Genomic DNA, 20801 nt, shown 5'->3' on the forward strand with positions numbered 1-20801 from the left:
CTTAAGTCCCCCTTTGATCTTGGTCATGACACCCACCATCCCACGTGACCAAGGAATGAGTATAAAAACCTCAATTCCCAAAATTTCCAAAATTACTCACAGAACTTAAGGTTAAATTGTGACATTAGAAAATTGATATGACTTGACATAGTTCAAAAGAATTACAAGCTATAATCAAGTAATTAAAAAAAAAAAAACCTTATATTTCCATGATGAAAATATACATTGAGATGATCTAGACAATTTGCTCATGACGCTATACTATATAGTTTGGACCAAAAAAAATTGACCACTAACTCCTTTACTGTGACTAGACTGAAATCCACAAAATCCAAAACCATTGTTTTCTACAGTCTATCTGCTTGTCAAACAACAACCTTTCAGTTCTAAACATAATTTATTAATGTTACAAAGTGAGTTTACATGCAAAGTTTGTCAAACTTGTCTCATGATTTTAACGGACTTTGCTAATGACTTGTTTGTAGATACCCAAAATTCCAAAAACTAAAATATAATTAAGAACAACATCCACTAATCATTATTACAATTTGTGCATTGAGAAATCACTAAAGATCTCACAGCCTAAAGTGGACATATCTTTATATGTATAATATCTATATATAACTAGCATATATCCATCTTAACTCTGGATCTACCAAGTGCCGAGAGGGATCAAATCTCTCAATATGCAAGCATTGTTTTGTGTGTAAAACTTGAGGGAATGTTTTCACCTATAGAAATTTGATTTCTCGCGGCTCTTAGTAAATTTGGTGTTAAGAAGGAACTATGTTGGGTTTGAGAAGCACATTAAGAAAATCTCTTAGCAATAATTAAAAATAAATAAATGTTCTCATTTGTTTAATATAATATATACATAATTGACATTTAAATATTTTTAAAGCAACACAACTTATAGCTTGTTGACTTAAATGTAAAAATACACAAAAAGTATTTGTAGTAATAACTTATTATATATATAAAATGTATAAGTGATATTGAATGTTACAATTAGGACCCACATATATACCTAGGCATGTGTCCTTTCGTGACTGGGCATGTCTAAAAAGACATGCCTTTTCACTTAACTTAATTACTATTTAACAAAATCATCATAACATCATTTATTATATATATGTATTTATGTTTATTTTATTTTATACAATTTATGTTCGTAACATTGCCCCTTCCTTCAGAAGCTTTGTCCTCAAAGTTTTATTACCGATAATTTTCTTTATCTTGGCATTGGTCGTCTCGGCATGTATAATTTTTTTCAATGATACCCCTTGGAATTGGGGTTTATCCATTATATATATATATATATATATATATATATATATTAATTAAATATTTTATAAATTAATTAATTAACTTATAGAGATGTATATTAATTAATTAACGGTGTATTGAGTCCGCTATATATATGTAGCCCACAACGTATCCACTATATATATACCGAGCCAACGACGTATACACTGTTTACGTTCTCGGTGTATTTGACCATGAACCCTCCGGTGCATCGACCACTACCATATATATCTACACCAAACCATTTATGAAACAATGTATGAACTGACGCCGGATCCACCTCATGTTCGTTGACCCTTGGATCGACTATGATGCTTGGCGACAGAGGAGACAATAGAGTTTTTTGAGTGTGGTTCTGTCGGGACAACGAGGGCGTGGACAACACAGCGGATGACAACTTGATAGACGACAACGAATGTGGCATTGTGCGACGATGGAGGGAATTACGTATATGACTATTGTCATCCAACATTTGTAGGATTTATTGATAATTTTCAAATTATCCACTCCACACAATTTGCTGGATCCATACATCTTCATCTGTACGACTCCAGTCCCTTATATGGCAGAACAAAACAACATGAACATTCTTTACAACCAGTGCAGTCGGATTTGCTACGATAATTATTCTATTCCTATTTGCTGAGCATTCATCGGTTTCTATTTTCGAAAATGGCAAAAGGGGGGAAGACCCCGCCATCAGAACCAATCTAATCTTCCTAACAACGTCACAGGTACGCGTGCTTTGTCAACTATAACTAAACAATCCCTCCATGCGCATGTGCGTTCAAAACTTTGGGTCATTATATCAAGAATTCTCAAACTTGATTTGAGTGTTGTACGTTGAGGGTCCTCCATCAATAGTACCACTACCCATAAAGAGTCTGGATTGAATACATGAAGTGTATTTTTTAATTCTGATACTGCCTGACGAACCACATTAGCAGTATTTTTTAATTTTGATACTGCTTGACGAACCACATTAGCAGTTCGAAATAATGTTGTCCTTGAACCAAGCCGCATTGTATCCCCCATATAGGTATTTGATCCCTTCGACATGAAAATTACACAAGGATGTTGAGTTTCTAGGTCAAACTCTGCATTGTTGGCACCTTCCAAACCAAGAACAGAACGTGCAAATTCAATGACAACAATCTGCATCCCCAAGCAATGGAAAGATAGGGTATTCAATTTTCGCGTGCATATTTTGTTGCCTATGTTTTTCCTTGCACACCTCGATCACCAAATCCCCTTGGGACTAGAACACTAGCTGCACCCTTCAAAACCTTCCATGCAGAAGCATGAATGTTTGGTCTCTTTTTTGCAGCTTCTTCTTCAAGATCAGAAGTTGCAACCCATTCTACAAAAAATTTCAATGAACATGAAACATAAACATGTAAAAGAGCCTTCAATACAAAAAGGTAAGAATCTGACATCCCAATATATTTTCCCACCATGGCAATTTTTATAGGAGTTATAAGGTTATCATAGCCGCTTCTCTCATAGTCCACTCTAAATCTGGGGTTTTAGAAAAACTTAATATATTCAACTATTTCATTATTGCCTCATGTGCCTTTTGATACCTTAGCAATAAAGGGACATGAAAAATGTTTGATACATCATAAATATTAAGAATGTTGCTTTCTGGAACATGACAAAACTGAGACAAATTCTCCTTAGTATTCTCTAGTAAGGGCTGAGAAATTCGAACAACTAGCCGATGAGGTGGCAACCCCAATGCTCTTAGTTCCCGAACACTATGTTGTGTTGGTTTGGTTTTATGCTCTCCAACAACACCTATAACAGGTACAAGGTTTACATGGACTCGACAAAAGTTTTCTGGCCCAACTAAATATGACAGTTGACACAAAGACTCAATGAATGAAATTGATTTAATATCCCCAACTGTTCCACCCAATTCAATGACACAAACATCTGCTGGGCCTTCTTTCCCATCAACAGGAATTCCTGCATTTTCTTCTTTCTCTTTCCCATGATCCACTTTTTCTTTTTCAAATATGTCATCTTCATAATTATATTCAAAAATATCTTCTTCTTTTGCTTCTTCCATGTCTTTCTCTTCATCATCATCAATGTCTTCTTCCTCATTGTTATGATATTGTTCATCTTCATGTTTCTCAAGATAGTCCTCATCCACATCATCTTCATCTGAATCATCATCTTGATCGATATCATTCTCATATTCACCATTATCTATTATATTTTCATTTTCATTCTCATCGTTGTGATCAACATTTTCTTTTCCTGCTTCACCTTGTTTCGTTTCTTCACTGTTGCTATTATCTTCCTTATTATTGATTTCCCTTTGACATGTTTTAACTTCTACATATGATTTTTTTAAACGTTGAAATGTTTCTTGAATTTTATTAAATTTCTCCAAGAATTCAGGATGTGAACATAATGGCATATTGTGTGGCGAACAACGTTCAAAGACTCACATGGTTATATTGTGCGACATGGCTTCGATACTACTGAAGCAACAAAACTTATAGCTTGTTGACTTAAACGTAAAAATACACAAAAGATATTTGTAGTAATAATTTATTATATATATAAAATGTACAAGTGATATTGAATGTTACAATGAGGACCCACATATATACCTAGGCAGGTGTCCTTTCGTAACTGAGCATATCTTTTAAACATGCCTTTTCACTTAACTACTATTTAACATAATCATCATATCATTATTTATTATTTATATTTATTTATGTTTTATACAATTTATGTTCGTAACAATTTTATTTATGATTCAACTCCACCAAACTAAATTGTTAATACATGCCCCCTTATATTTGGAAGTAGAAAACATATATCCATAAGATACTCTCTCTCTCTCTCTCTCTCTCTCTATATATATATATATATATATATATATTGTTATATATTTGTCTATTGTCTATCTTTATATACATATATTAAGCAAAGATATACATATATTAAGCATTGAAAGAATTACATATCTCCCTCATAATTTGAATTATGAAGTACTTATTAATGGAATGGGATCTCTCTCTCTCTCTCTCTCTTTCTCTCTCTCTCTCTCTCTATATATATATATCTTGAGTGGTTGGGAGAAATGATTGAGACCCTCCATACCCAAGTTCAATTCCCATGACATGATGAACTTCGATATAATACACTGTATATTCTACCTATGAAATATATATATATATATATAAGTGACTGACCATTTTTTTAGTTATTACTATTTTTTAATTTATAAGCATTATTTTATTATTTTTAAATGTAATGTTACGTGACAACATCTCCCTCATTTTCCTTATCTCTCATATTGAATTGTAGAGCTCCACTTGGCACAAGTAATACTATTAAAATAATATAATAAATTTAATGTCAAAATTTAAAAAAATTACAAAATATGAGAAAGAGAGAGATTGATTTATAATTTTATGCAGATTTTCATTGTTATTGTTATATGAATTTTTGGAAAAAAAATTGTTTGCAAATTAGTTTATCCAATATTTCGGGTGGACACTCCACTCATCATAAAAGACAAAAACTTTAAGAGGATGTGCACGGGTGCTACAAGGAGAATAAATAAAATGGGGAGGAAATTGGCCATTATAAAAAAATTGAATTATTTATTAAAAATAAATCAAATTTCTTGAAAAAATGAAAAATAATTTAAGGGGAGGGATGAATTAATTAAGAGTTATTGAAGAAGAAAATATGAAAGGTATAATAAGGTGGGGTAAATGGTCATAAGATTAAGATTTTAATGAAACTTATAAATATTAAAAAACAAACTTTTAATTTTTTTTAAATAATAGTGAATTTTGTTAAAATATGACAACAATATATAAATATAAATTTAAGTTTATTCAAGTAAATGTTGGTGCGGTTATTTAGTTTTATAAACTAAAATATAGTTACCAAAGCTATTGCAACAAAGCCTACTTCATATATGTTTCTAGAGATGAGAAAGCTCTATTGTAAACTTAAATATAATAATTTGTCCTTAACAAGTTATTAGTATTTTACCACGTAAATCTTATGTACTGTGTATAATTTTGTATACCAATTTCATTGTGAATGATTTTGGTCACAATTTCTTTGAACAAATGGTATCAAAGCCAATGGTATCTAGTATTTGTTAAAGAGCTAGATGTATGAGAATGTGTGACGACCCTGATGCATTTGATATTAGTTGAAAATGATTGGAATACCAGAAAGATTTATCGGTGTGATCAAGACCGAGAAGAGTTGTTTTTTTACCGTGTGGTGAGAGAGGTAGTTTACAAAATCAAGTTGGTGGTGTTAAGAGTCTCAAGAGCGATCCGTACAAAGAGCAACGCGTTCGGTGTCACTACCATAACAACCATGAATTAATGATGAGGAGAGATGCTGTAAAAACTGAGGTGAGATGTTGTCAGTAATTTTTTTCTGCATAAAAAAGGTCTGTGTGTTCAAGGAAGAGGACCCTTTTATGGAATACCCGTGTTGGAGAGATGATGTTGTCATTTCACTACGTTGTCGTGTGAGGATGCGAAAAGAAGAAGCTAAGCCATTGTTCACATGACAACCGTTGTTCACAAGATAGATTGTGTAGAGAGTTAGAGCAACCTCGATTTCGTTGCTTGTTGTCTGTGACATACGAAATGATATGTTTAAAGAATATCATGTTGCCATGAGAACCAGCGGAAGGTAGAGCCATAAACCTTAGCCACACGTTGAAGTTTTTTAGGTAGAGACACAGAAAAAAATTCTAGCCGCATGCTAAAATATTTTCATGCAAAGGCAAAGCCCGTCACGTGCCAATTATTGGATCAAACCCCAACCACCGAATTCATAAGGAGACTATTTTTTTTTAAAGTATAATCCTAGTACAAATTTTTTGTTTGAAGAACAAAAAGCCCTTCAAAGAAAAAATTGTGGAATTAAAATATTTTGAGGAGAATCAAATTTTTAAAGAACCATGGTTTTGGGTTTTGAAAAAAAAGAGTAGGGTTTATGAAATAAATAACATAATTTTTATAAATAAGGTTTGAGAAATATTTAAAGAACAAAGTTCTTTTGAAAAATGTTTCTAGACATATTTTTTTTGGTTGATAATAAAAGGGGTTCAAGATATAATTAAATTTTTCTTAGGAGAAGAGTTTGTGTATAAAATTATGGAAAATGCAAAATTTAAAGTTGAAAAAATTAAATGGGAAAAGCAAATTTGATTTGTGGAAGTTAAAAAATATAGATCTATTAGTACAACTAGGGTTGCATAAGGCGTTAGGTGGTAGGAGTAAGAAGCTTGTGACAATGATCGTTGATGAATAGGAGGACTTGGATGCCAAAGCCCTCAATACAAGTTGGTTGTGTCTCGCTAATGATGTTTTATTTAACATTGTCATGGAAGTGATAGCAACAGGGTTGTGGACCAATTTGGAAGGTCTATACATGACCAAATCCTTGACGAATAGAATCTACTTAAAAAGGAAATTGTATAGCCTAAAGATGAAAGAAGGTACAAAAATCAAAGGTCACCTAAATTTCTTTAATACTCTTATTTTCCAGTTAAACAATATAGATGTCAAACTTCATAACGAAGATAAGGTAGTTATAATGATGTATTCACTCCCTAAATAATGGGACCATTTTGTAACCTTCATCAGTTTGAGCACAATAAAAACCCCTGAATTTGATGTTGTTGTTGGAGCTTTGTTGTCTGAAGAAGTGAGAAGGAAATAAAGTGTTGAAACCTTCACACCAAAAGTAATGGTGGCTAGAGGTCGCTCCAAAGAAATATGAGACAAATCAAGAGGTTCTTCTAGGTCAAAGTCAAAAGGAAAAAAGAGCAAACCAAGGTGTTGGTTCTATAACAAATCATGCCATCTCAAGAAAGATTGTTGGAAAAGACAAGAATCAAAGGAGAATTCAAAAAGGGAGGAAAATCTAGTTGAATCAAGTTTAGATATGATCGATGAAGTGTTGTCATTTTGTGATGTTCCTAAGTATTATGAAGATTGGACAAATTCAGGTGCATATCATCATATGTGTTTACATAAAGATTGGTTTTCAACTTATGAAGTCGTTGATGGTGGATTTGTCCTTATGGGTAATAATATTTCCTGTAAAACTATTGGTGTTGGGAGTGTCAAAATCAAAATGTTTGACGATATTGTGAGAGCATTAACATATGCACGACATGTACCTAAGTTGAAGAAAAGTATAATTTCTTTGGGAGTATTGGATTCTAGTGGTTATAAATTCACATGTCAAGGTGGAATGTTGAAAGTGTCCAAGGGTGCTTTAGTGGTTATGAAGGCTACAAAAACAAAGAACCTTTACAAGCTCATCAAAAGTACTTAGATCAGCAAAGCAACAACAACATCTCAGGAGGTAGTTGCGTTCACTCATTTATGGCATTAGTGACTGGGTCATATGAACGAGAAGGGACTTCAGGTATTGATTGATTGCAAGTTATTTCAAATTTGAAATATCTGAATTTAAGTTTTTGCAAACATTGTATATTTGGGAAACAATGTAGATAGAAATTTAAAATACGCAATCATAGAAGTAAAGGTATTCTTGACTACATTCATTTTAATGTTTGGGGACCACCCCTTGCTATTTATTTCAGAGGATCATCGTATTTTTTGTCAAATATATATGATATTTATAGAAAGGTATGGGTCTATGTATTAAAAAGAAACGCTGACGTGTTTAGAAATTTTAAATAGTTTAGAACTATGGTAGAGAAGAAAACTGGAAAGACAATCAAATGTTTAAGAACATATAATGAAGGTGAGTTTACTTCTTTAGAATTTGAAGAATATTTCAAGGAGTTTGGGATCGTAAGACATAAAACCATAGTTAATACTCCTCAGAAAAATGACGTGGAAGAACGCATGAACATGACTCGTCTAGAAAGAGAAAGGAGCATGCTAAGCAATGTTGTTTGCAACAAGAGTTGTGCACAAAAGCAATTAGTATTGCTTGTTATTTGGTGAATCAATCACCATATGTTACAATAAACTACAAAATTCCTTAAGAGGTATGAACATGTCATCCATGTGATTATTCAAATTTAAATGGTTTTGATTGTGATGCATAGGATTTTATTCCTAAGAAGCAACGTTCTAAATTAGACCCTAAATCGAAGAAATACATCTTTGTTGGTTATGATGATGTTGTTAAGGGATATAGCTTGTGGGATCCTGTTAAAATGGACAACTAGGGCCAAACTCCATGTGGGTCATCTTATTTGTGGTAGGTGATATTTTTCTTGGATCCCTCTCATCGAAAGGTGTAGGATTGATCCAAAGATCATCTGATTCCGATAAGTATTCATGGAGTTATGAATTTATTTGTGTTATGAGACAATTCGTCAAGGTCGGCCAGCAACCAAGTAAACCCCACATGTGCTCAATGTTTTAGTATAAATAGAGGTGGCCTTCAAGTCATTTCAACACACTTGGGATCTCTTCCTTTCTCTACTTGTCTTTGGGTTTTAGTAGGAGGAGAGATCCTAAGGGATAACGCTGCCCTGATCCAGAGGGCAAAAAGCCGAAACTGTCGGAAAGGCCGAAAAAGATGGAAAAGACGAAACTGTTGGAACTGCCGGAAAAGCCAGAAAAGTTGAAATTGCCGGAATTGTCGAAAAAACCAGAAAATCTGGAAAAGCCGGAACTGCCGGAAACACTAGAACTGTTGGAAAAGTTGGAAAAGCCAGAAAAGTTGGAACTGCCAGAAAAGCTGGAAAAGTTGGAACTGCCGGAAAAGCTAGAATTTCCAGAAAAGTGGGAAAAGTCGAAACTGACGGAATTGCCGAAAAAACCGGAATTGCTGGAAAAGCTGGAACTACCGAGAACTGGCGAAACTGCCAGGAACAACCAGAACTGCTGGAATTGCCGAGAACAGCCAGAACTACCAGAACTGCCAGGAACTGTTGAAACCGCCGGAGCATCTGTCTCCGAAGGAGAGCAGCATGTAAGGGACAACTAACTAACATTGGGACAATTGTATGGTACTCAGCAGCAAATACACCAAGCATGCAATGTTACAGCTAGCATGCAAGGGATAACTAGCATGCAACAACAAGCATGCTAAGAACAACAAGCATGCTAGGGACAACAAGCAAGTAAGTTGCAAACAACACATAGGTCAAGATGGCAACATGGTGCAACAATGGCACATAATGCAGTACAGTGATGGGTATAGTCATGATTAATGAAGCGTGATGATATGCAACATAATGATGATGGGTGTAGCATGGTGCAGCGCGGTGAGGTGCAACATGATGACAAAATGTGGCTCAACGATAGGTGAAGGAGTCACATTGGAGAATCAATTGAAGCAACATGTCTTCAACTGATCCCATGTATCATCTTCTTAGAGATTATCTATGCTCTTATCTAGATAAGTCAAAGTGTTGACTTCTGTTGTAAACATACTATCTCTCTCTCTCCTGAATTATTGAAGAACATATAAGAATAATTGATCAAGGGTTTCCCCACATTGGGGTTTGTCCCTAGCTAGCACCACATCTTGTGTCTTATTGTCTTGGCTTGTCTTCTGCGATTTATCTTTATGTTCTATCTGCAATTTACTTTAATGCTGATGTGATTGCTAATATGGAAAAGATATGGAGCTAACTGTGAAAATTGAAATAAATTTCTCTAAGCATAGAACATACCTAAAATTAACATAGTACCAGAGTTGAGGTGAAGACAATGCCCAAGCAAGAGTGAAAGAGCAATCACTGAAAACAGTTGGGAAAGGACAAAATGATCAGTGGATTCTTCATCCCTCTTCAAATTCACCAAGGGTGAAGTTGAAGCAGAGAATATTATTAGAATGGTGCAACAAAAGTTTCTGATGGCCTACCTAAAGATCACTTCATTGGGAAGTCCAGATCTAAGGGTGGAAGGAAAGACAGATGCCTTGGTTGCAATAAGTTCGACCATTATGCGAAGGAGTGTCTGAATGACAGAGACACATCTCTTGATGAAGATAAAAATCATTCAAGGGACATATTCAATGATCAAAGGAATGACAGATAATGCAGGTCATCAAGGAAATGACCGACTCTTCATAGAAAGCAAGGAAACCCAGGTATGAAGAATCAAATGTTGTTTTTGATAAGATAAAGAAGCGTTATCTTGTATTGGCCCTCTCCTTCAAATTCTTTGGGAATCTGGCTTATAGATTGTAGTGCTTCAAGGCACTTCATCGGATAGATGAGTGCACTCTCTAATTTGGTAGAGATGGAAACAATCGTGGATTATACTTGGAGCCGATGCCACCTATCCCGGAAAGGGTGTAGGGAATGTTAACTCTCAATTGAATAAGGGTAACTCGATTCATTTAGAGAATCTCTTTTATGTACCTAATCGCAAGAAGAACCTGGTGTCCATCTCGGAAATGGAAGTCAAAGGTTTCAGGGTGGCATTCATTAATGGAAAGGTACATGTTAAAAAAAATATAATTTTCAAAGATGCTTTTTCTCATGGGTTCAGGGTTGGAAATTTGTATCAAGTTGCAGGATGGTACATTGGGGATCATGTCAATTGACATATCGCATCTATAACACCAGAGGTCTACCTATGGGGCCCTACCTGATGTGAGTCAAATGGTAACATGGATGCATGAATTCAAGTAGAGGATGAAGGTACATGTCTGAGATGTACCAAAGGAAAATCTTATAAGGGGACCATTCCCCTCATGCAACAGGTACATAGGTTTGGAACAACCCGAGGAGTTTGAGATTCATGATTGGGAATCTCATGTATACAGGTGGAAGAAAGCCCTCTATGGCTTGAAGCAAAACACCCCGGGCATAGTATGAGAGGATTGATAGCTGTCTGATGAAGCTGAGATTCACTAGGAGTGAAACCAATCCAAACCATTACCCAAAGGTTGTGGATGATAGACCTCCCATACTGGCACCTTATGAGGACGACCTATTTATGACAGGTGTAGACCCTCTCATTTGCAGAAGTAAGAGGGAGTTGGATTCTGGATGTGGAATGATAAATTGCAAGCCTGTGACTACCTCGAGGATCTTGACTTTCAGAAGTTATATGGTAGTGATGTCAGACCAGATTTGGGAAATGCCTCTGAGTTTCATAAACTCATTCGTGTTGATGTTCTTGGTGAACTTCCCTCTGGAAATATGTTTTGCAGTTAGCATGGTGAGCTCATATTTGGTTAAGCCTCATTGGATTGGTGCCAAGAATCTTTTGAGATATCTTCGGGGCACAGTCTCTCATGGATTGAGATACACTGCTAGAAATATGAAATTGCATGATTATTTGAACGCTGACTGGGTAGGCAGTGTGGAGGATCACTAGAGCACTTCTCAGTGCTAGTTCTCTTTGGATTTTGCTTCGTTATCATGGATGAGCAGGAAGCAGAAGTTGGTTGCTATAAGCACCGCCGAGACTGAATACATAGCTACGAGTATGATGTCGTGTGAAGTTGCATGGTTGCAGAAGCTCTTAAGTGAGTTGTTTGTACACACGATGAATACCACTGTGATTCTCTGTGACAACCAGAGGTGGGATTCGATTATTGAGGAATCCCGTATTCGATGATTACTCCAACTAATAGACATCAAATACTACCTTATCTTGGATATGGTAAGTCGATGAGCGAGGAGGCTCCATCGCATTGAGACTGATGTACAGGTTGCAGAAATTTTGTCAAAACCCTGAGGAAAGGTCAAATCTGTGACTTTCCCAAACGACTTGGATTCATTGAGAGACCTTCTTATAAGGGTCCTACATGTTGCATGCATTGAGCTCTGGGAGCTCTGGGGGGCTTGGGGTACTTACTAGAGCAACATATGACCACAGGGCGACTCACCCTCCCCTAGTGGTGCACTATGTACAAGATGATAGGTTGAACCTTCCCTTGTGATACCACGTGGCGACTGTGGAACATGATGATTAGTTCTCTTGTGGGTCGGGATTGTTAATTCTCCCGTGGCAACTGTGGAACAAGATGATTAGTTCTCCTGTGCACCGGGATGATTAGTTCTCCTGTGGCAACTGTGAAACAGGATGATTAGTTCTCCTGTGGGCCAGGATGATTAGTTCTCCCGTGGAAACTATGGAACATGATGATTAGTTCTCCTGTGGCAACTGTGGAACAGGATGATTAGTTCTCTTGTAGGCCAGGATGATTAGTTCTCCATGGTATCCACTAGACAAGATGATTTGTTCTCCTGCAGACAGGATGATTAGTTCTTTTGTCGAGGCATCCTATCCATGCAGTTTGGGACTCATGGGAAGTACCTCTCATCTGATCAATGAGCAGGGAAATGAGGATAGGGACCATAGTAGTTCTATCAATGGACACATCATTGTATCTATCGTACTCCCTATGCTATGATGACCTCCATTGATCTGGGATCAGTATGAGTGGTTTGAGACACTCTCTTGTGACATTGATCTGGGATCAATATGAGTGGTTTGAGACACTCTCTTGTGACATTGATCTGGGATCAATGAAACTGATCTGGGATCAATATGAGTGTTTTAAGACACTCTCTTGTGACATTGATCTGGGATCAATGAAACTGATATGGGATCAGTATGAGTGGTTTGAGACACTCTCTTGTGATATTGATATGGGATCAATAAAACTGACTTCAGGTCAATAAAATTGATGTGACACACTCTCTTCAGATGAAATTGACTTCGGGTTAGTAGAGAATGGTATGAGACATTCTCGATCAATTCTTCTTCTTCATGGTTCAGTAGAGCAGAGAAAAGCAGAGCTCAGTAGAGTAGAGCATAGTAGTGCAGGGCATTGATGGCAGAGATAGTACAGTCGGACATATGGATCAGTGGATGGAGTTCTCCCTAGTTGAGAGGGAGTGTTAAAATTGGAAACTAGGGCCAAACTCCATGTGGGTCATCTTATTTATGGCAGCTGATATTTTTCTTGGATCCCTCTCATTGAGAGGTGTAAGATTGATCTAAAGATCATCCAATTCCGATAAGTATTCACGGAGTTATGAATTTATTTATGTTAAGGGACAATTCGTCAAGGTCGGCTAGCAACCAAATAAACGCCACATGTGCTCAAGGTTTTAGTATAAATAGAGGTGGTCTTCAAGTCATCTCAACACACATGGGATCTCTTCCTCTCTCTACTTACCTTTGCGTTTTAGTAGGAGGAGAGATCTTAAGGGATAACACTGCCCTGATCCAAAGGGCAGAAAAGTTGGAAAATTCGAAATTGTTGGAACTGTCGGAAAAGCCAAAATTGCCAGAAAATCTGGAAAAGCCAGAAAAGCCAAAACTGCGGAAATTGCAGGAAAAGTCAGAACTGCCAGAAAAGCCGGAAATGCCGGAAAATCCAAAACTTCCAGAAAAGCCAGAACTACTGGAAAATACGGAACTATCAGAAAAGCCAGAATTGCCGGAAAAGCTGGAAAAGATGGAACTGCAGGAAAAGTCGGAACTGCCGGAAAAGTTGGAATTGCTAGAACTGCTGAAAAAGCCGGAATTACTGGAAAAGCCGGAATTGCCGAGAACTACTGGAACTGCTTGTAACAACCAGGACTACTAGGAACCACTGGAACTGCTGGAGCTACCGGGAACAACCAGAACTGTCGGGAATTGCTGAAACAGTCGGAGCATCTGTCTCCGAAGGAGAGCAGCGTGCAAGGGACAGCTAACTAACATTGTGACAATTGTATGATACTTATCAACAAATACACCAAGCATGCAATGTTATAGCTAGGATGCAAGGGACAACTAGCATGCAACAACAAGCATGCTAAGGATAACAAGCATGCTAGGGACAACAAGCAAGCAAGGGACAACAAGCAAGAAAGGTGCAACCAACACATAGGTCAGGAGGGCAACATGGTGCAACAATGGCACATAATGCAATACAGTGATGGGTATAGTCATGATTAACGAAACGTGATGAGATGCAGCATAGTGATGATGGGTGCAACACGGTGAGGTGCAACATTATGACGAATGCAGCTCAACGATACGTAAAGGAGTCACCTTGGAGAATCAGTTGAAGCAACATGTCTTCAACTGATCTCATGTATCATCTTCTTAGATATGATATATGCTCTTATCTAGATAAGTCAAAGTGTTGACTTCTGTTGTAAACGTACTATCTCTCTCTCTGCTGAACTATTGAAGAACATATAAGAAGAATTGATCAAGGGTTTCTCCACATTGGGATTTATCCCTGGCTAGCGCCACATCTTGTGTCTTCTTCTCTTCTGCGATTTATGTTTATGTTCTATTTGCAGTTTACTTTAATGCTAATGTAATTGCTAATCTAGAAAAGATATGGAGCTAACTGTGAAAATTGAAATAAATTGCTCTAAGCATAGAACATACCTAAAATTAACAGATCCTAATGCCTACAAAATAATAATTAGCAAAGATGTTATATTTGATGTTAGAATAATGATCACACTTGAATAATGTGAATCAGTGCAACAACCAATTGTACCAAATTAAATAATTTTACAATTTCATCATAATTGAAAACATGTCAGAGCATCAATAAACATATTCATAACATTAACCACACATCAACACATGAAAACACCAAATGTACATGGAAACCCTTTTGGGATCTTTGATTACATCAGTTTGCAAGCAGCAACTCGTTGGAGGCAGCAACTCCCAAAATAATTTTGCAGGCACCAACATGTTGTTGGCTACAACTTGATTGAGGCAACAACCTCGAAAATACACAGCCACCGACTTGCAATAGGCTCCAACTTGATTAAGGGACCAACCTCAATAGAGGCATCTACCTCCTCCTTTAATCTACAGTGGACATGGAAAATTTTAGGGCGAATTTTCTCCCTTAGGCGAAATTAAGGGGTTTTAAATTCTTAGTGGGAAAATATTTTATGTCATAGTACATTTTTACAAATCGTCTCAAATTTATTTTATAAAAAAATTAGATATGGAGGTTAGCCCACCTTATTTTAAGGGAGAAGGTAAAAAAGGTAAATTTAGCCCTTGAAATTAGGAGTTACAACCTTCCATTCGCCCTAATTTTCAAGAATAGGTTTTATTTAAGTGAATCATATAGGCCAAATACCATATTTATAAAAGAAGTATGGTAAATTAATAAAAATATAAATAAATGAGAGGTATGGTAAATAAATAAAACATTTTTTATATTTACTCAAGGGTGTAAACAAATAAAAATATAAATAAAGTGGAGGTATGGTAAATAAATAAAACCTCTTTTTATACTTACTCAAAATGTATGGTAAATAAATAAAAATATACATAAATTAGACGTATGTTAAATAAATAAAACCTTTTTTTATATTTAGTCCATAACCCTCTTTCTATTTATGAAGGCTCAAAAAAGAGGTTTTATTTAAGTGAATCCTATGGGTCAAATACCATATTTGTAAAAGAGGTATGGTAAATTAATAAAAATATAAATAAACGAGAAGTATAATAAATAAATAAAATATATATATTTTATTTTATTTATTTATTTATTTTTTTACTCTATAAGTCACCTTATATTTACGAACACTAAAAAAATGCGTTATATTTAGGTGAAACCTATGGGCAAAATACTATGGGCCAAATACCATGGGCTAGATTATTATTAATACCATGCAAAAAAACATTATTAATCCTAATATTAGTATTAATAAAAAATTAAAATGGAACATGGTATTAACCCATGGTATTCATGTGGAATGTAGCGTATTTAAAGGGGAGAATTAAACCAGTATAGATCCATCTTTACTTTGGATCTACTAAGGGATCAAATATCGTGATATGCAAACTAGCATAGAGTGAAAAAATATTTGATCCCTCTCGGAGCTTGGTGGATCAAGAGTAGAAATGGATGTTGTAACTTAATGTATGTTAAACATTTTAACTTGGTTAAAATAAAAAATAAAATAAAAATCAATTATTAATTTTTATAAATTACTAATAGTAATTTTTAAGCTCCAAGTTTATGATAACCCATGGTAATACCATGGTATTCATGTGAGCATAGACTATTTAAAAGGGAAATTCTATCATCTTAGATCCATCTTAATTTTGGGTCTACCAAGTGCTCAGAGGGATAAATAGATTTCATCCCTTTAAGAGTGGTAGCTGTGGAGTTAAGATGGATATAGGTTGGTTTTTATGATAATGAAGATATTAAATAGACTTAAGAAATTATATTGTAAAAACATCTTAAGGTGAATGGTTAAAGCTACATTTAGCCACTTCATAAAATTTAGTAAAAAATACCAATATCTCCATTAATATTGGTTTTTCTGATTTAGCAAAAAAAATTCAAAACAGTGAAACCTTATCACTCTTTCCGCATCACCCTCGCAGAATATTTCCCATCATTTTTCAAACATTCTCAACATGATATCTTCATGAAAAAGTTTAGGTACTGATGTTTGATTAGTTGTTTGAAAAATACGCTGGTTTGTACAACCTTTCATCTTTTGTGCTATTCTTAGCTTGTCCTAATGATCTGTAGGGGTTGGAGCCACTGCACCATATTTTCCTAAAAGGTGGAGATTGTTCACAAAAAATGAAATTAATCTACATGTTACAGCGTTGTTAAAAAATGAGGGTAGTGAAAAATGCTAATAAGAAATTTAGATTGGGAGAGACGTAATTAAATTTTATTATTTAATTGAATATTTCCAATTAAAATAATAATAAAGCTACATTTATATATTCATATATTGATTGTAAGACTTCTCACAATGGTCACTTCTTTCAATTAGATCCCCTTCAACCCTTTGGGATACCTAATACTTTCTTATATAATATAGTTGGGGCTTGCTACTTGTTCGCGTGTTGGGGTAAACAAACTTGATGTGTTTTTGCTTTTTTTGTTTTGTTTTGTTTTTGTTTTTGTTTTTGTTTTTGTTTGTTTGTTTGTTTTGTTTTGTTTTGTTTTTTTGTTTGTTTGTTTGTTTGTTTGTTTGTTTGTTTTTTTTTTTTTTTTTTTTTTTTTGATCTCGTAGTTGGAGTCTATGGAATAAGAAAGAAATTTGATAGCTTGAAAAAGTGGTAACTTGACAAAAGTTGTAGAGAAAATATCAATCTCTCCTACCTTAACAGAACTCGTGGTCAATATCAACACTTACAAGAACTTTGTTGTGGAATATTATCAAAACTAATAGAAGGATATGAAAGAGTGTATTGTAAGAACCTTGACAAACACGACCATTGAAACTTGGAACATTGTTTTTTTTTCCAAACATGTATGTTAGTATATTACAGTTTAATGAATATGTTTTCTTATTATCATATATGGTTTCATACTTTAACAAAACATTCTTCAAAACTTCACAATGTTTTATTATTCGGTAAAAGATTTGCAAAGATCTTACAAGATTTTATAATTCAGTGAAAGATTCTCCATCACTGTACAAGATAATATAATCTAGTGAGAGGTTCGCCAAAAAAATGATATATACATATTATATTATTGATAAAATCACCTCCCATTTTTCCTATGTATTATGGGGATTAACCCATTTATTATACATATAAATTTAGGGTAGCTCTTAAAAATTTCCTTGGTAGTGGACCACTTTTCACAATATTTCATATTGGATTCATAAGCATCAACAAAAATACCCTACCATAAATCTATTTATACCAAGAAAATGCCATCTGTTCATCAATACGTAACTGTAACATCTTCTTCAATTCTCGTTCTAATCATCAAGACAAAATCTTCCCATAAACCCAGAACATAACAACAAGAGAAATATAGCATCTTGATATAAAAATTATGTCCTCACGACTCTTCATGTCACCCTATATGTAGTGCCCTAATTCCTAATTTGCAGTAACCAGATAGACACGCATATGAAATTTGAAAACAGTAATACATAAAATTGAAATCTGCACCTACCTGAGCTGCTTGCCGACTTCCGATTCCGCTGCTGAACTGGTAATCCTTTGATTCAATTTCGAGATGGCCAATACCACCCGACCAGACAGAGCAACCTGGTTGCCCGATCCAGAGAAGCTCTCCACAGAGGCTCTCTGTCCCTCCGTGCCCAGAACTCAGATCACTCAAAGCTCTTCCACTGTAAAATCTCTTCTCCGGGTTTCCTGCTAATGAGTCTATACTTCTCTCGTTTTTCCGCACCCCCTGCTCCCGGCTCAGGCTTCTGCTATATATCCCCCCGCCTGGCGGTGGCCGCCCTCCCACTTGCAGCCACCGCCTCTCAGCATTCATGTCTCTCTGCGATATTTCTTTGTCATAAATCCTCAGTAGGTAGGGTAGTCTTTATGAGTTCAGATATTCTTTATATGATCCATTATATCTGATATATATATAGTTTGATTGATATCTACGTTGACACGTTATTGCATAAGTTCATAACTTTAACTTATATATATATTCATGACATTTCTTTAATACATGGTATAACTTTAATGATATTTCTTATAACATTTCATTTAATATATTTTATAAACATTAAATGATTTTTCCTTATAACATTTTATCAAGTATATGTTATAAATATTTAATGATATATATATATATATATATATACTTATAACATTATATTTGTAAAGTCTAACTATATATCATAAAATTTAATGTATATATATAGATATATTCATATATTATAAAGTTTAACGTTTTTATTAATGGGTCAATTAGATGGGTTGTTACATACATTCCCCCTTCTGAAAACTTCGTCCCGAAGTTAGAGCTTTAGGTTCAAGGTTTTAATAGGTATGCCCTTATCTATCCAGGTCCCCAAGCTATTCAAACTCATCCTTTCCTCCCTAATCTCTTCTGCTCCCATCCTATCCGTCCTCTACTAGAGTATGCCATGGCGTCGATTTACTGACCTCACCATTCATAACACGAAGGTAACAGCGTCGGCTATACCGACCTGATTCCCAGTAGGCATCCGGCAGTCATCATCACACGTCTAGGGGAGCGTGACTCGCACAGTCCTCCCATGACTCCAGGATTCGGAGGATAAACGGTGGGTAACACCTCCACCCCTCCAGTAGTATCAGGGCTACTCCCTTATCATAGAATCACTTTGAGCTTTAACTGATCTGAGTTCTGTCATCACGTGGTCATCTCGAAAATTGGATCAATTATCTGCACTCATAGTTTATCTGCCAGCTTACCTGCAATCTTACACTTACCCAGCATTTGTAAAATGTGCATCAGCATATTCGAAATAACTTATGTATTATCTACATATAACAGAATTTTGTTTATTTCCTATGCATGTATTCTGACTTTTCTATAGGGTGTATTCACTTCCTGTCTTTTATTTCAGTTGCTCGTTTTGACATGCATAAAATAAAACAGATTTATATTGTTCAATTTCTACCAGAAGTAAATTCATTTGACGGTCTTAATCTTTACTTCAACATTTATAATTTAGTAATATAATCACATATATTGTTTTGGTATCCATGTACCAGCAGGAATTAAACACATATTATTTTGGTATCCACGTACCAGCAGGAATTTTAAACATGTATTATTTTGGTATCCACGTACCAGCAAGAATTTAAACATATATTATGCCGCAAAGTTTCATGTTTATCACTAATCATTCAAATGTTTTTGGTTTTCTGACAGAGGTGAAGTAAATATATATACTAAACATAGTGTAAAGTTCTTCAAAATGGACATAAACTAGGGTATCTCTGACATATGTCCTTTGTATTCTCCCAAGTCGCTGATCCAGGACTATACTTGTCCCACTGGACCTTAACTTGGTCCACCAGGCGGTTCCTCAGCTGTCGAACTCTACGTTCCAGTATACGTAACGGTTCGACCGTTATGACTCCCTCGTCCGATACCTGCAATTCTTTCCACTGGATGTTATGAGATAGATCAGCTACATAATGCCTTAATACAGAAACATGAAATACATTATGAATTCTATGCAAGTGAGGTGGCAGGGCAAGACGATAGGCCACAGGTCCAACTCTTTCCACGACTTTAAACGGTCCTATAAATCGGGGTGACAACTTTGTCCCTTTTCCGAATCGAATAGTACTTTTATTTGGCTTGATGCGGACGAAGACCTGGTCCCCTACTTCATACTTCCTATCAGATCGGTGAGCATCAGCATAACTCTTTTGTCTATCCTGAGCTTCCTTTAACCGCTGTCTAATCTGGCTGACCTGCGCTTCCATTTCATGGATTAATTCTGGCCCTATTATTACTCGATCTTCTAACCTGTCCCAACTTAACGGTGTTCTGCACGGTCTGCCATATAAAGCTTCAAATGGAGGCATCCCAATCGAACTGTGGTGACTGTTGTTGTATGCGAATTCAACCAAGGGTAAATACTTTTCCCAGTGGTATTGTTGATCCATTACGTACATCCGCAACATGTCTTCAAGTACTTGATTCACTCTTTCAGTTTGCCCATCAGTCTCAGGATGGTAGGCAGTGCTTAAATTTAGCTGAGTACCTAAGGCTGTCTGCATGCACGTCCAGAATCTGGAAGTGAATCGCGAATCTCTATCGGATATAAT

General features: G+C 35.6%; 1 pseudogene; it reads right to left on the reverse strand.

The window, feature by feature from the left end:
- Positions 1 to 2004: 2004 nt before the first annotated feature.
- LOC149169180 (uncharacterized) lies at positions 2005 to 3733 on the reverse strand (annotated as a pseudogene).
- Positions 3734 to 20801: the final 17068 nt, after the last annotated feature.

The sequence above is a fragment of the Pinus tabuliformis genome, chromosome 4_2 (genome assembly GCF_031772625.1).
Source record: "Pinus tabuliformis cultivar Carrire ecotype Pingquan chromosome 4_2, CPIR1, whole genome shotgun sequence".
In the NCBI taxonomy this organism is placed as follows: Eukaryota; Viridiplantae; Streptophyta; class Pinopsida; order Pinales; family Pinaceae; genus Pinus; species Pinus tabuliformis.